Genomic DNA, 14966 nt, shown 5'->3' on the forward strand with positions numbered 1-14966 from the left:
TAAGCACCGAATATAATGGAATAAGCACCGAATATAATAAAGACAGCACCGAATATAAGGAAAAAAGCACCGAATATAACGAAGAAAACACCGAATATAACGAGGGAAGCACCGAATATAATGGAATAAGCACCGAATATAATGAAGACAGCACCGCATATAAAGACATAAGCACCGAGTATAATGGAATAAGCACCGAGTATAATGAGTTAATCACCGAATATAATAACATAACTACTCAATATAATGACATAACCACCCAATATAATAAAAAAAAGTATCATAAGACAGTTCTGGCGTTCCATAAGATTGGGTTTTAAATGTTTAATTGACAGCACAATGACAAAAAATAGATAGCTTTCCATGGTGGTTGCATGTATTGCCAGAAATGGGGCCTGCTTGAATGGTCTTGCAAAGGTGGTGGAGGATGGTAACCTAAGGTTTAAAAAGATCAAATAAGACTCCTCTTAATAATCACCAGTTGAAAATTGGGGTAAATGTTTATATCACCTCCCTTCCCTCTTTGGTTTTTACATCGCCCCTAACTCTTTTCAATAGAAAATGTATTAAAAAACTAAAACATAAATTTCCTAACGAGATCTAGCACCAGGAACTCAATACATATTTACAATTAACAAAAGTAACTCTCACAATTAAACAATCAAACCCCATCCACCTTTTAAGTCCCGTCCAAGCAGATACAATGCGGTAATGTACATGGAGCTAATATCATAATCTATAAAACATAAAATAGCTCATTTCCAGTATCAGTGCATCGAATTGAGGTCTTCAGATTCATATAAAGAAATTTTTTCAGCACCCTCACCTGCACAAAGGAAAAATAAAATTTCTGAAGCGTGTCAAACAAACTACAGCAAACACTCTGCATAAAGCATTTTTGGATCCTTACGTAGAGAACATTGTTTAGGAATTGAAATAAATCAAACTTCAAATTCCTAAATATTGCTGATCAACTGTGTCAGTTTTGTAAGATAACAGTTTTGTAACATAATAAGATCCAGCAATAGGAACTCAAGGTGACCAGAGTTTGGAACTCAAATTTTGTTATATAAGCATACATGATTCCTGCTGGCAGTGAGGCCCCTTATTTGGTCTTAGGTAACCAAGAAAGCCCTTGCCCCAGTGACCCTGGACGAACTAACTTTCACCATTTTGTTGAGAAAGTGAAACACAAGTCACCCTTGGCAACATCACCAGGGTAACCCTGGTAGGCCTGGTAACCTTTTTTCATCGAAATACTATGACTGGCCTACCTGGGACAACTCATGGAATGAAGAAATCAAAATTAACTCACAAAACCCCGTAGTGATCAAATGACTGAAAGGAAGCCAAAAAAAGAATGATAACTGAGCATTGGAATATGAAAAAAGGCTTAAGTAATCCTGGAGGGACAACTTCGGTTCATATAAAAATTTGATAAAGTTGCTTCAGAAGGGTCTGATAGGGTCTCCAGTACCCAAGACCATATAAATGGGGCCTTATACTCTCTCCTCTGCAGAAGCTCCGCATGGAAATTGAATATACTCCAAACTACTAGCCTGCGGTCTAAGCAGCATGAAAGAGGCCTAAGCAGAGGAGAGAGGGCCTTGTATGTCAATATGTTTAAAGAGAAGGCTTACAAGACTAGACCGCAAACTATGGGTAAAATGTAGACTGCAGGCTTTTTAAGAATATCACATTCCCATTTTCATTTATGGAGAGAATGAGCTAACCTTACACCGGCTAACATGAGCCGTATATTTCAGGCTAACCGGAGCACTTAGCTCTCTATAAAAGGAAATGGGATATTTCTTAAAAAGTCTGCAGTCTGCATATTCATTTTATCCTCTGTCTGCATTTTAACCACCGTTGTGCAGTAGGCAGGCTTTAACTCTTATCTAAATAATTAAGCCTAAGTTCTTGTTTGTGAAAGTTCTCATTTCCATCATTGTGGATATTTCTGTTTGCTAGGCCTGTTGCAGAACATGTGTCGAGCACGAGATCGCAGATATTTCACACTCAAATAGACTGATCATTTTTACTACCGATTCTTCAAACTCATCTTCAATTACAATGTGTTCCTACACATGTAAGCTCTTATGTGACCACGTTACACGTTTCTTTAAGTTACCGATCACGTAAAAAAAGGAAATTTTACAGGGCAAATAGTCAAAATTTTGCCCCACATATTTCCACCGGAGAGCGATGACTGTAACACTTTATGCAAGATTTTTCAGTTATAATTAAAATCTACCTACCTCTCAAGAAAGAAAATGATAATCACTCCTTGAGATCCAAATACAATACCATTTGAAGCTGGAATGATTGGAGAAATCCTCCTCAAAAAGTTGTATTAGCGAGAGGCGACGACGCCATTTTCGAAAATTTTATGCATTTGCGCGCTTCTTTCGCCGTAACGTCATAATGGCCATGATCATAGGGTCAGCCAAATCTGACGTGTTCACCTCTCCCTCCTGCTTGCAAATAACCGACTCCTTTGGAAAGGGAATCTGCTGATCAAAAGTATTCATTTATCAGATTAACCGAAGGATTATGGGATCGGATGGAAACAACAAAATGGCGGGCAAAGATCGTGGTCAATGTTGTTAGGATTCGATAACAAAGCTCTCTGTTATTTTATAGCCTTGCTCTACGTTGGAAAGCAGTCACAAATTGTTTACAGATGTCCGTTGTTATTCCAGTTGAGTCAAATCCCAGTAAAGTATGAAGTTTCGTCGGCAAAACAGTGTGGCAATCAAACTATTTGCCAGCAGCTGGCGGTTTCTCTTACACTCGTCAGGTTTACAGAAAGCTTATGGTCCCTGCAGCTTTCCAAGGTAAACTGATTTTCTTGCATAATTTGTGAAGGTTCTTGAAATACTGGAAACGTTCTGGCCGGTTAAATTGATCGTGGTAGATTACAGAAGATGCAGATGCTTTAACACACTGTTAAGTCTTGTTGATTTCGTGAATGCAAATGTTCATTTCCTAAAGGAGTTATGAAAGCAACTGTATTCAACACAACAATATACGAACAATTTCGCGTTGGGAAAATCATTCATTATAAAAGTACAGTAAGTGCAATAAATGTGAGCTCTGTCATGTAGTTTACATATACTTCATATAGCTAGTGTATATCTTGTCTAGGATCAAGTGGGCATACATGTATGTATTATACAACACCTAACACACAAGATATCAAAAAGCAACATCCTTCACCTTTTTGATTTTCAGGTTGATGGTGGTGCTCTTGAGGTTATGTTAGATGTGCATGTTACATTATCAAGACCTTTTGTTTGCTACTTATTACTTGAGTTGCGAAAGACTGATGTTATTTTCATTAGGGTGGTTGAAGTTCTCTTTATTTGGGCAGTATTTCGAAGGTTTTTTTATAATTTGGCATTTCGTTACGCAAATAGAGGTTATTTAGAACAGCAGATATAATTCACAGCTAGGTTACGGAAAATTACTTTTAACCACTTCCAGAAATTTGTACATAAGGCTTACCATAATTTGAAAAACACATGATTCATGGATAAAATTAATTGAAAAAAATACTTTCATGAAGAAATTAATGTAATTGAAATTTGAAATTCATTTCAAGAATATTTTGTGCTTTTCTGGTCACGAAATCTGTTTACATTTCATGAAAATTTACTGAAGAATGTAACCATTTACTAGACTCCAATTTAAATAGCTGAGAAGTGTTTCAAACAGGATTTTTGAAAGATATACGTTAAATTTAAGTAAGTTTTGTGATAAATCGCAACATAATGGAAACTCATTTCCAGCCAGATTTTGTCCTCCTTTTGCATCTGGATGTGCCTGGTTTTTGGTATTAAATTTTAATGTACAACTGTAGCAGGTTTAAATAAAACTATGAGTTATTTATACATTTTCCTATGTAAATACAGAGATTTCACTTAGGTTTAGGATTTGAAGAGCAGGTATCAAAGTTCAATATAAAATGAGTAATGAAGAGTTTTCAATAGTTAGCTATATTTTCACCACCTGTGACTAAGAAAGCTTTTGGCCAGGTTAATATTAAAGTGCTACGTGTACATGAGTGATGATAATTTTTAGATTGGCTGCTATCTTTTTACTATCTCTGGCTTTTGGGTAGGTTATCACAGTGCGATATGAGTGATGGGTAGTTTTCAGATAGGCTATCTTGTTACTAACTACAGCAGAGGTAGGTTTCAGATAGGATAGTGTTTTATTGTTCAATATAAGGACTAGTCTTCAGATAGCCTAGTTTTTGGCTTACTACAGTAGTGGTGGTTTTTGGATAGACAAGTTAGTGGATAGCTAGGCCATCTAAGTATCTGTTGAATATCTATACAGGAAGCTAGTTCTTAGCTAGTCTATCTATTTCCTAACTATCTGATGGATAGATATTAGTTAACTTTAAGCCGTGCCAAAGATAGCTATCCTCTATCTACAAAACCTCTTGGATAGAAAAAAGATAGAGATTTTCATCCATCAACCAGGAATGAGATAGTTGCAAGTAGCATGAAGTTAGTAATAAACTAGTAATAAGATATGATCGTTTTTGGGAGGGCTTCTTTAACTGAGGACAGCAAACTATTGCCAGCTACCAGGAAACATCTCCAAGATAAGTATGCCAAATTAAAAAAGAAAGAATAGAATTGCTTGTAGCATTAGCTACAATACTTGCATCCATATCTATCAGGTCTTTATAAAACCAATTTTACCCACACCCTTCTCCTTTCAGCATGGTTAAACTGGTTGCGTAACTGAAGTGTGAATGAACTGGTAGCCCACTCAAAAAGTTAGATTGAAGATGTAAAAACATGTTGGGCAAAGCTAAAGGCCATGGCCGCTGCTATATGACAACAGGTTTTTGGAGGACACTGTATACATGTATGTAGAGTACATTGACCCACTTAAATGTATCAACTGCAAATTTAAATGTACATGTAAATTGCAGTCTTTAATTGTCATCCCTGTAATGTACTGTAGTGTTTCTGAACGCTCTTTTTGTTTGATAACAGTGAGGTGCCTTGTTTCCATGTTAAACAGAAATTGTTAGAAATTTTTCCTTCACACAAGGTGAGCTAATTCTGACAGAGAAAGTGGAGTCTGCATTTATGCCTACAGTTGTGCAGTTTTAGTAATCTCACTTTTTTGGTCAATTCTGAACTTTCCTATCCTCTTAGGTACTGTTTGATATTGTTTTTTTAGACTTACAGCTACTGTAATTTTGAAGTGCATAGATCATTGTAATACAATGTGTGATGGTTACAGTTACTTATATTAATAGACTGCTGTGAAGAAACTTGTTCTTCATCACTCTCTCAGTATAATCTGAGTGTATGGAATCTGTTAAGAATTATGCTATATTTGTATAAAATTTCTAATTGAATATTGTTATCAAGAAAAATATTTTGATTAGACATTGTTCAGGCAGGCAGCAAGATCTAAACCCTGTCTTCAATGTTATGATTTAATGTGGCTACATTGGATGCAACACTGGCTTTGCAGGGGATCAGAAATTCTGAATCTTCTCCTGTGTTCTTTGGGGGATCAGAAATTCTGAACCCTTTCTAGAGTTCTTTAGGGGGATCAGAAATTCTGAACCCTTTCTAGTGTTCTTTGGGGGATCAGAAATTCTGAACCCTTTCTAGTGTTCTTTGAGGGATCAGAAATTCTGAACCCTTTTTAGTGTTCCTCGGGGGATCAGAAATTCTGAACCTTTTCTAATGTTCTTTGGGAGATCAGAAATTCTGAACCCTTTCTAGTGTTCTTTGGGGGATTTGAAATTTTGGATCCTCTCTTGTGTTGTTTGGGGATCAGAAATTTTGAATCGTTTTCTATGGAGGTACCTCTCGAGACAAGAAATTCAAAAAAATCATTTGGTGTCTTATGCGTGACTTAAACATTACATTTCAGTTCAAATAAAGAACAGGAAATTGCTTGGAAGAATTTTTTAATTCCTTGCAAACAGGGAAACTTTTCCTCTGAGTTTTAACACCAGTTTAAGATTCTTAGTATATTGCAAAAATTGTCTTTGGAATTAAATGGCAATCATAGATTTCCGTCTAAGCTCCACGTTTCACTTTAGGCCAATTTTGCACTCATTTCCAACGGGACTTCCAAGCCTGCAACGTAAAAATAACTTTTCTCCGAGACAGGTTTCTATTTTACACCGAAAAAGTAGCCATTTTTGAAGTGGTTCTTAGTATTTACTCTGAATTTTATCAAATTGGAACACCACATTTTAGTTTGGAAGGCGTTGTTGGCTTGTTATTACAAGGTCGATAAGCGACTTTGAGTTAGCAGTAATACGGGTTGGAGCAGCAGATGTCCAGCAGATACTCAGATTACACTATAGTCTTTAATTTCTGCTCCAAATAGGCAAAAGGGGTATCCCAAAAAAACATTCCCAGAGAAATAAGCTCACTCACGCAGTTAGAAACCCTCCAAGATAAGTTGTTACATCCACAAAGTACTCAACTGCTCTTTCTTTGACCATGCACAACATCAGCAAATATGTTTTATCCTGCCGGTTGCATACTGAAAAACAGTCTCTCACGAGATTCGATCAGATCAGCCCTCATTACCAAAGGATCAGTGCCAAAAGTTGCATCACAGGGCAGACTGCCTCGTCTCTCTTCACACATTCTTACTGCCTCATTAACAGTTGGAATCAGTTCAGCTGGTAGCTGAACTGCACATGAAGTCTGAACCATGTTTTCCATCGGCACACATCCTTGTGGTCCCGGAATCCTGTGATGATTCCAAGAACGGGTCAAGTGTTCAGCAGCATCATTTGCAACATACATTGTCACCCAAGAAATGTAAAACATTGTAACTAGGCAAACAACAATAACTAAAGATGAGACTGAATTTATATCCAAAGACTTTTTCACAGAAGGTAAAATTTGAAATGTTGTACTTTTTGCGAATCCAGTTTACAGTGCAGCAGCAAAGACATGTTTTCCATAAAAGATATTTTCAATCACATATATGTTATTTGCCGGCACGGAGGTCCGTATAGTGAAAAACTGTGACCGAGGTCTTGAAAATGCTGCCCGAGGCCGCAGACCGAGGGCAGCATTTTCAAGCCCGAGGTCACAGTTTATCACTATACGGACTGACGCTAAGCCGGCAAATAACATGTTTATTTTTTTTCCTGCAGTAAATTGGTTTTAAAGATCACAAATGAGTTTGTTTACACAGCTCTTGTCATTGAATCGGCTTGCACCGTCTACTAACGATTTGTAAAAAAAATCTTGGCAACGAGCAAGTAACCCAGACAAAGTAACAATAGACAAAGAAAGATGTATTAAAGAACAGATTTTTTTCGAACTTTTTTATGTTAGTTGCATTTATTTCACCAGTTAAGTTGTCCAAAACTGTTTTTGCAGTGTGAAATTTCGTGCGAAGTTTGAAGTTTTACTACAAAAACAATTTCTGTCAGTCGTTGCTTTTAAAATCACTTGACATCAGACTTTTCTACCGTAAATTGAACAGCAGAAAGCGAGGAAATTCGTTAAGTGTATTCCACAAAAATTCTCCTAAATACGGCAAAGATAAGAGAGGTAAACTCGACTGAAATTGACTCAAATTTTACGGCGAGAGAAACACAGGATTACGCGCTATTACAGCGCCAAGCTACAAACAACCAAGCAAACTCTCACAACTTCAAAACACTCAATTGAATTTATTTACAGTGACTTTCCTTGCCATTTTAAAGTGAACAGAGATAAACTTGCTTTGACTAATCGTCGATGAATGTGTAAAAAAGGCAAAAGATTGACGATTACCGCTAACTTTTAGGAGCGAAATTTAGGCAGCGGGGAAAAAATCCTGTGCTGTGATTGGAACTTTTCTCCTCGAGTAAGCCCTCAGCCAACATATGCCTGCAACTGGCCTGTATGTATCTTTTGTGTAAGAAAACACGAAACGACTCCTAGTCTTGCTGCTCGGTGATTGGGCAGGAAAAAACAAAGGTTTTCTGGCTCCAATCAGAAGCCAGAACTACTCCGACCGTTTGGAACCTGGTTTGGAACTGGTCCGTTAAAACCTTGTCCCCAGGGGCTCTTCCTCTCGTTCTTGACTTTTCTTCGCCCAAATTTTTTTTCTCGCCCGTTTAGACTTTTACTCGCCCCTACTAAATGCCCCTGGGTCTCCGAGGATGAGATAATTATAGATATTTCTTAAACAATATTTTGTAATTAATGATCTCTCAGACATTGTTTTCTTCAAGAAAAGATTCATACCCCACATGGAGGATTTTTCTTTAAGAGCTTTCTCTTCCTGATTCTTTAGAATTTCTGAAGACTGGCCATGAATGGGTGTTGGGTGCGAATATCTTCTGGAACTGCACATTCAGATTAAGTAAGCAAGAACATCAGTATTTATCCTGACAAAGTCTGATTTTCTTTTGAAAGCTGATTACTCGTATACAGTTATACAATTATATGTACAACCAAACAGCCTGAATGGCCCTTTGATTGGGACTGTGCACATTGTTGTAGTGCAATGTTCCAGTTTCTTCTTTAAAGCAAATTGCATTTGCTCTCGAAAGCAAGTCGCCAAGTTCATAACAGTTATATAGTTGCGTTGCATCTCAGGGCATAGCCTGCCATTGTGAAAGTTTGGGTACCAACCCCTCGCGTTTTATTCACTACTGTACACTGTATGTCAAAGAAAGGAATGTCATCTGTTGGTGTGCAAAGATTATAATCAATTATAATTGATATGTCTTTGTATGAATAACAGTGGTGTTCAAGTAGCAGCTACAGTATGATTACATGCCTGTCCCTGTCAGTCCATATATGAACAGTGTACACATGGGCTGGGCAGCCTGGATTAAAACATCAAAGATTTTCAAAGCAACCATGGCCTGGTGAGATATTTCTAAGGAAATATAAATTTAAGGTCCTTATGATTGCTTATATAGGCATTGATTTTTGTTGTAAACAATATCTTACTGAGTGTATTTTTCTTGTGTACTAATAATATTGTTGTAGAACACAGAGACCACTGTTACGACAGAGATATTAATGTGTGAAAAGTTCTATAAACAAATGCATCCAAATGGATGCAGCTTCTGAGAGATCCCCAATATTAATGGAACATACACTGTACATACATGTAAAAAAGTTCAATAATTTATTACTTAAGATTGTAATGCTTTGTTTGGTTTCTCTGTATTTACAGACAACTTGATGGGATTATAATTTCTGCACTAACTTCATTGAACAAACTGACTTGGAAGTTGACTTCTGCAACCCATCCTGTTTGTAGTAATATCATAGCTGCAACATTGTGACAGATACACTGTATTACATTACTAAGAAACACCTATATTAGCTGCGGTCACATCTACGACGTAACTAAAGTTTAACTTAAGTTAGTGTCAAGTTACGTGACGTCATACTTAGCAGTAGTTAGTGCTTTCGGTTAACTTTCCGGTCACACCACGCAGTTAACTACAGTTAGTTCTAATTAGCCTATGGATGATGTCAGAATTAAAAGAGGTTCGTGACAGCCCTGCGAGGAAGGTCTGGAATTCACCGCAACAAGTACAAGGATGGCTGCACAAAAGCTTGAAGGCTTCATGTGTTGCTAACTTCTTGTATGTAAATTTTTTGTTTTTTTGTTTTTGGTTTTCCCCTCGCTTCACGCTCAGTTTTCATTTTGCATATTTATATATGCTCATCTCGCACGTGCGAAAAGAATTCTGATTGGCTGTTTGTTTGTAAACTTAAGACTAACCCATGAACCCTGCTTGGGTGTAACTATAGTTAGTCTGTATTGTTTTGGATCACCGAGGCGTAAATTTTCTAACTATAGTTAGAGCGAACAGAGAAGCGGTCACATTACCAAAATAGCTAACTATAGTTATCCCTGGCTTAACTATAGTTAGTTGCCCAGATTTGACCACAGCCATTAACTAATTATTTAAAGTGCCTGTTTAATTAATCAGTTTTTCTTGGAGATAATTTACTCATGGTTTATTTAAATAATTATACTAACGGAGAAACAACAACAACATAGAGTCTCCAGTAGCTCAGTGATTAGAGCATCCAGCTAGATCACGGAGGGTCGTGGGTTCAAATCCCATCTGGGAGTCGGATTTTTTTCCGAGTATACATTTCTCCCAGAATTTACACTTTATTTAAATAATTGCTTTTTTGACTTTAAAATGATATTTATTGTGTTTGATTTAGGGCTCTTTTGAATCAATTTTGTGCTGATCTGCATTGGGTATGGCATCAATTAATATTTTGCCAACACGAAATGGAGAACTGGGTCTTAAGCAAAGTTGCAGGATAAGTATTTTTGTAGAAAGAAAGGGTTGAGAAATTTGTGACATTCTGTAGACAGCCTTGCCATTTGCAACTTCTAGTAGTGCTGTACAAATAGTGTCGTCTAATTTATAAATTATTTCAATCTGTTGTTTTTAAACAACAGAAAATGATTAAAAATGATTGCCTGATAACCACATCCGGCTTTAGTGCATGTAGGATATTGATGTATTGCTGATCCATTTTGCTGTAAATTATCTTTAATTGATGTGTCAATCAAAACATATCTTGGACATGCTGGGCTCTTCTGACAAATGTTGCTATGCCTCCTAACCTTTGAGTGCATTTGGTTGTGTAGTGCAGAAAAAATACATCTACATAATATAACTTACTCATAGCTTACTTATAATTCTTGGTATAATAATTATAATCATAGCAATATTAATTAATGGAACCCAATAACAGCTCCTGTAGTCCACCATCTCAGTCGAGAACAAGAACAAATCACATTGAAAATGAATAAAAAATTATTATTACAAGCCTTTGCAAGTAATCATGATCAGACAAAAAATATCATATATACCGTTCATGCCAGAGTGATTTTGCTTATTGCAAACCCTTCCAGCTGGAGGAGACTCCATACAAAAGTGAAGATGGTTAACTGTATCTTTGGGGATCAAATTAGAAAACAAAACTTTCCAACTTTTCACATTTGGTAGAGATTTAGGGACTGAGTGTATTGTAACCACTGCATTTCAATCATACCCCACAACAAAAAAATGTGTAAATTTCTTTTGTGTGGGAGTCCCCATGTTAACTAAAAAGAATATAATGACTAATAACAATGTCTTGTCTTTCTGAATAAGGTAGGAAAGAACAAGAAATGCTATCAAAAAGCACAGAAGACAGTTCAGTTATGTGATCAAGATTTTTGGTGGCTTCCCAGAAATCCTTAAAATCATGGCTCTATTTTCATCATAACACCATCGGGGGTCACTATCTTACACCTCGATCTGCTGATGTAATCCTAGGTCCGGCTACAACTATTAAATCGTTCGCAGTTTACCTCACATACATGTTGGATTATTTTCATTAGTAACAACATTCCAAAAAATAACTGAAAAAAATAACCGCTTTTAGGCTTGGCTAAATTTATATATTATTTAAACTCAAGGTATATTAAGAAATTAAACCCTGCTCACAAATAATTAAGCATAGCCTAACACAATATTAATTAAGAGGGTTACAGAGATGTTAAAATAATGGTCTTGTTTTGGGATCCTTCTCGTGTTGTCGAGAGAAGACAGGATTCAATCGACATTCGAATACTTAATGTTTTAACCTTCAAAATACAAATTACGAGGCAAAGCCAGTGTTAAAACAGAATCCTCAAACAAGGTAAAAACTCAGTATACGATACAAAGAATCTTCATTTATAGGTCTTATAAAACAAATCTCAAGGTGGTTTGAAATAGTCTCCACCATCTTTTCAGCATTTCTTATTTCATAGGTATACTACCAGAAGTTGAACCTAATGTAGAAAACTAGGTCGAGTGACGGCAATGCTGGTCAAACGCGAGTAAGCCCAATAGCGCACAAGTGGCTGCTAAGGGGAAATGGTAAATATACTATTGGCAAGGAACGTGTTTCGTTCGCAAGGAAAGTGCCGTAGCGTGATCAAAACCAGAATACTGGCCAACCTAAAGGAACGAACCATGACAACTTCAATCAAATACATGTCGCTGACGAGAAGCGCGGAATCACTTGTGAAAGCGAGTTACTATTGGTTTTGGTTTTACTTGTGATTGAATATCTAACTTGGATGGTGCGAGCGTTTTAGAGCCAATCAAACCGCGTATGATGAAAAACCAAAGTAAATGTGACACTCACGTGAAAACTGCTCTGGTCCCAGTATTAACATTAGTCACCCCTTTCTTTAAAATAAAAATCATAGAACCCCATGATCCGAAAACTGAATAAAAGCACTTAAACTGACCGCAAAATCATTATTATAATTGTGCTATTATTGTGGCCAGCATTGATCCTCTCAAGTCTGCCAAAGTCTCAAAAAGAAAATTGTCTTAGCTAAAATAGCCTAATGTGTGCTAATAAATCTTTCAAGAGTCTTAGGAACTGTCCCAAAGTAAGATAATCCAGACTTTCTTATAGCTCTTGCAGCAATGCATTTCAACCTCAGTCTGCTCTTCACAGAAAGGATCCTGCGTGCTTCATCAGTTTCAGCGATATCCATAGCTGTTTTCCCTTCATTGTTGACCAGGTCTTCGTGGATTCCTCCATCAAACAATATCTCCAACACATCCATTAAGAGCTGAAGATTTTCGGTACAGGGCTTAAAAGTCACAGCTAAATGAAGAGGACTGTTTCCTTTGGTGTTAATGGCGTTCACATCACAGCCTGCATGCATAATAAGCTTCATGGTCTCAACACAAGGAAGCTTGCATACAAGGCGCAAGCATTCCTCTTTAATTTCGGTTTTATACCAAGCAGCCAAGTGTAAAAGTGTATTTCCATCACGAGTGCGAGGGTTTAAACGAAGAAATCTCTGCAGCAAGTCAAAAATGCCTGTGGTCTCCTTACGTTCTGGAACTTGGACTTTGGTGTATATCATTAATAAATACAGAGCACAATAAATCAGTTTTTCTAGTTCCTCTTTAAGCAAATTGGCTTCATGTTCCTCCAGTTTCGTTGTACTGGACATCAACTTTTCTGTTTGTCTCTCATATTCTATAACCAGTCTTTCAAACACTCTGTCTACACACTCTGATCTCAAAAGCACTTTCTTGCGCACCATTTCGCCAAATAAGTCTGCCATCATTTCTAACTCTTCTTCTCTGACTGACTTATTAGAACGCTGATCTATCTCCATTGCATGGTCCCACAAACTAAAGCATAGTTCATAGTTCTCTGAGTCAGCAAGAACCGCACCACGGTATCTAATTGGATCGCGAAGTTCTGTATTATCAGTTCCAAGGATTCTCTCTCTGATTATAAGACCCTCCATGTGGATGGCATGACCATTACCTTCTAACAGAACAAGTTCCTCAAGAGTTTGACTCTCTTTTCTATTCTGATAAACTTCAAGAGGTTCCATTTGCTTTTTAAGAAGGGGGCACGATTTTTCTTGAACCCTTTCTTCCATGCCACGCTTCATGTATGAAAATGCTTTCTCGATGTCATAAACGTCAGGTTCATTGGCAATAGTGGCACCAAGAAGCTCGAGTCCTTCAATTCTCTGTTCCTTTGTACATTCTGGCCTGTTTATAAAATACTCCACCATGTCAATCTTACACCGTTGTAGCATGCCACTATCAGGGGGGTATTATCTAAATTGTTACGTGCATTAACATCGGCCCCATTTTCAACCAAACAACTTACAATGTCAAGGCGTCCAATGTAAGCAGCTGCCCTCAAAGGAGTCGAGTTTGTCAATGTTCTTGGGTCGACATCCGCGTTTCGCTCGATTAACAATTTAACAACATCAAGATGTCAACTCGCCGCGGCAGCCCACAAAGGTGTACAACCCTCAATAACTTGGTCGGCAACTTTTACTGTTCCTCGACCTTCGATGTCCACATTGTATCTTAGAAGCATCTTCACAGAATCCATGTTTCCATTGCGAGCGGCGATGATTAAGGGAGTGCTGATTTGGTCGCCACCTTTTGTTTTCATTTGTAAAGCGGTGTTTCTTTCACTGATGCTCATTCGCTGAAGAACATTACTAAGTACACCAACCGCACCATCCCGAGCAGCTTCATAAACTATAGCAACAGGATCCGTATATTCAATTTTTGATCGCTTTTCACTCATACTACTCAGAAGCTTTGTGAGAAACTTGAGGTTCTACTGAGCTATGCTTGTTTTGTTGTGAATAATGCTCGCTAAGTCGATTGTGTAAGAGATAGCTATTGAGACCACCGCGAGGTCACAACCTTCGCAAACTAGAAATAATAATTGTCAGTAAATTCAATTGTCACGATACTTATAGTTTTATATCTATTTATGTATAGACCAGTTACATTTCTTTCTGTTAAAATATTGCCTCTAGCTTGTATGTACGTCATTTATTAGACCTACTAACTGGCCGTTACAATGTCAATTATGCGTATGTTCTGATGTCTGGATGCAAATGTGTTTTAAACTACAAAGGCCGCGCATTTAATTTAAACAATCGGCTTCTTTTCTCATTCAAGTAACGCTGGGGAAAACAGGAAGTTGCATGGAAGTGAGGCGCTCTCAGAGCTTCATATCCGGACATTAGCTTGGCGACCGCGCAATGTAGATAACTTAATAAAATTCAAGTTAATACCTCAGTTAATACTTCACTTCACTACTTGACTTGGGACCTTGTTCGTGAAAGCGAAGTTAGGGTCTTCAACGGACGGAAAAACTGTAACTGTCAAAACAGGTGGAAAGGTAAGCCCAGACATGCAAACCTTTTTGAATGACAATTATTTTCAATAATTGTAGCCAAAGATTCAAACTTAGTTTGTTTGTCTTCAAACTTAAGTCCGTTTCCTTTTATGTTGAAAATAGGCACTGGACTTGCGACATGTGCCTCGCGCCCAGAAACGCTCCACTGAAGTAACGAGCTGCCATCTCCTCAGACGAACCAGGGACCTTGAGAATGTTGGAGCGTGTATCAGCCAGGGCCAAATGGATGTTCAC

The 14966-nt window shown here is 37.5% G+C and overlaps 2 long non-coding RNA genes and 1 pseudogene across 5 annotated transcripts; 1 reads left to right on the top strand and 2 right to left on the bottom strand.

Annotated features, from left to right (window-relative positions):
- Positions 1–179: 179 nt before the first annotated feature.
- LOC149105223 (uncharacterized) lies at positions 180–2506 on the bottom strand. 3 transcript variants are annotated; one of them, XR_016210139.1, is made up of 2 exons: positions 2259–2506; positions 180–736 (listed from the first exon to the last, which is right to left on the bottom strand). It is a non-coding gene; the product is annotated as an uncharacterized LOC149105223 (long non-coding RNA). The 3 variants fall into 3 exon arrangements; XR_016210138.1 differs by having other exon boundaries at positions 180–826; XR_016210137.1 differs by having other exon boundaries at positions 180–1338.
- A 44-nt stretch (positions 2507–2550) lies between these two features.
- Positions 2551–5386, top strand: LOC149105224 (uncharacterized). 2 transcript variants are annotated; one of them, XR_016210132.1, is made up of 3 exons: positions 2551–2837; positions 3235–4150; positions 4193–5386. It is a non-coding gene; the product is annotated as an uncharacterized LOC149105224 (long non-coding RNA). The 2 variants fall into 2 exon arrangements; XR_016210131.1 differs by having other exon boundaries at positions 3235–5386.
- Positions 5387–10522: 5136 nt separating this feature from the next.
- LOC149105225 (protein fem-1 homolog B pseudogene) lies at positions 10523–14217 on the bottom strand (annotated as a pseudogene).
- Between the last annotated feature and the right edge of the window lie 749 nt (positions 14218–14966).

This window comes from Orbicella faveolata, unplaced genomic scaffold (assembly GCF_042242905.1).
Source record: "Orbicella faveolata isolate gen_17 unplaced genomic scaffold, um_ofav_v1 contig_34, whole genome shotgun sequence".
NCBI lineage: Eukaryota > Metazoa > Cnidaria > Anthozoa > Scleractinia > Merulinidae > Orbicella > Orbicella faveolata.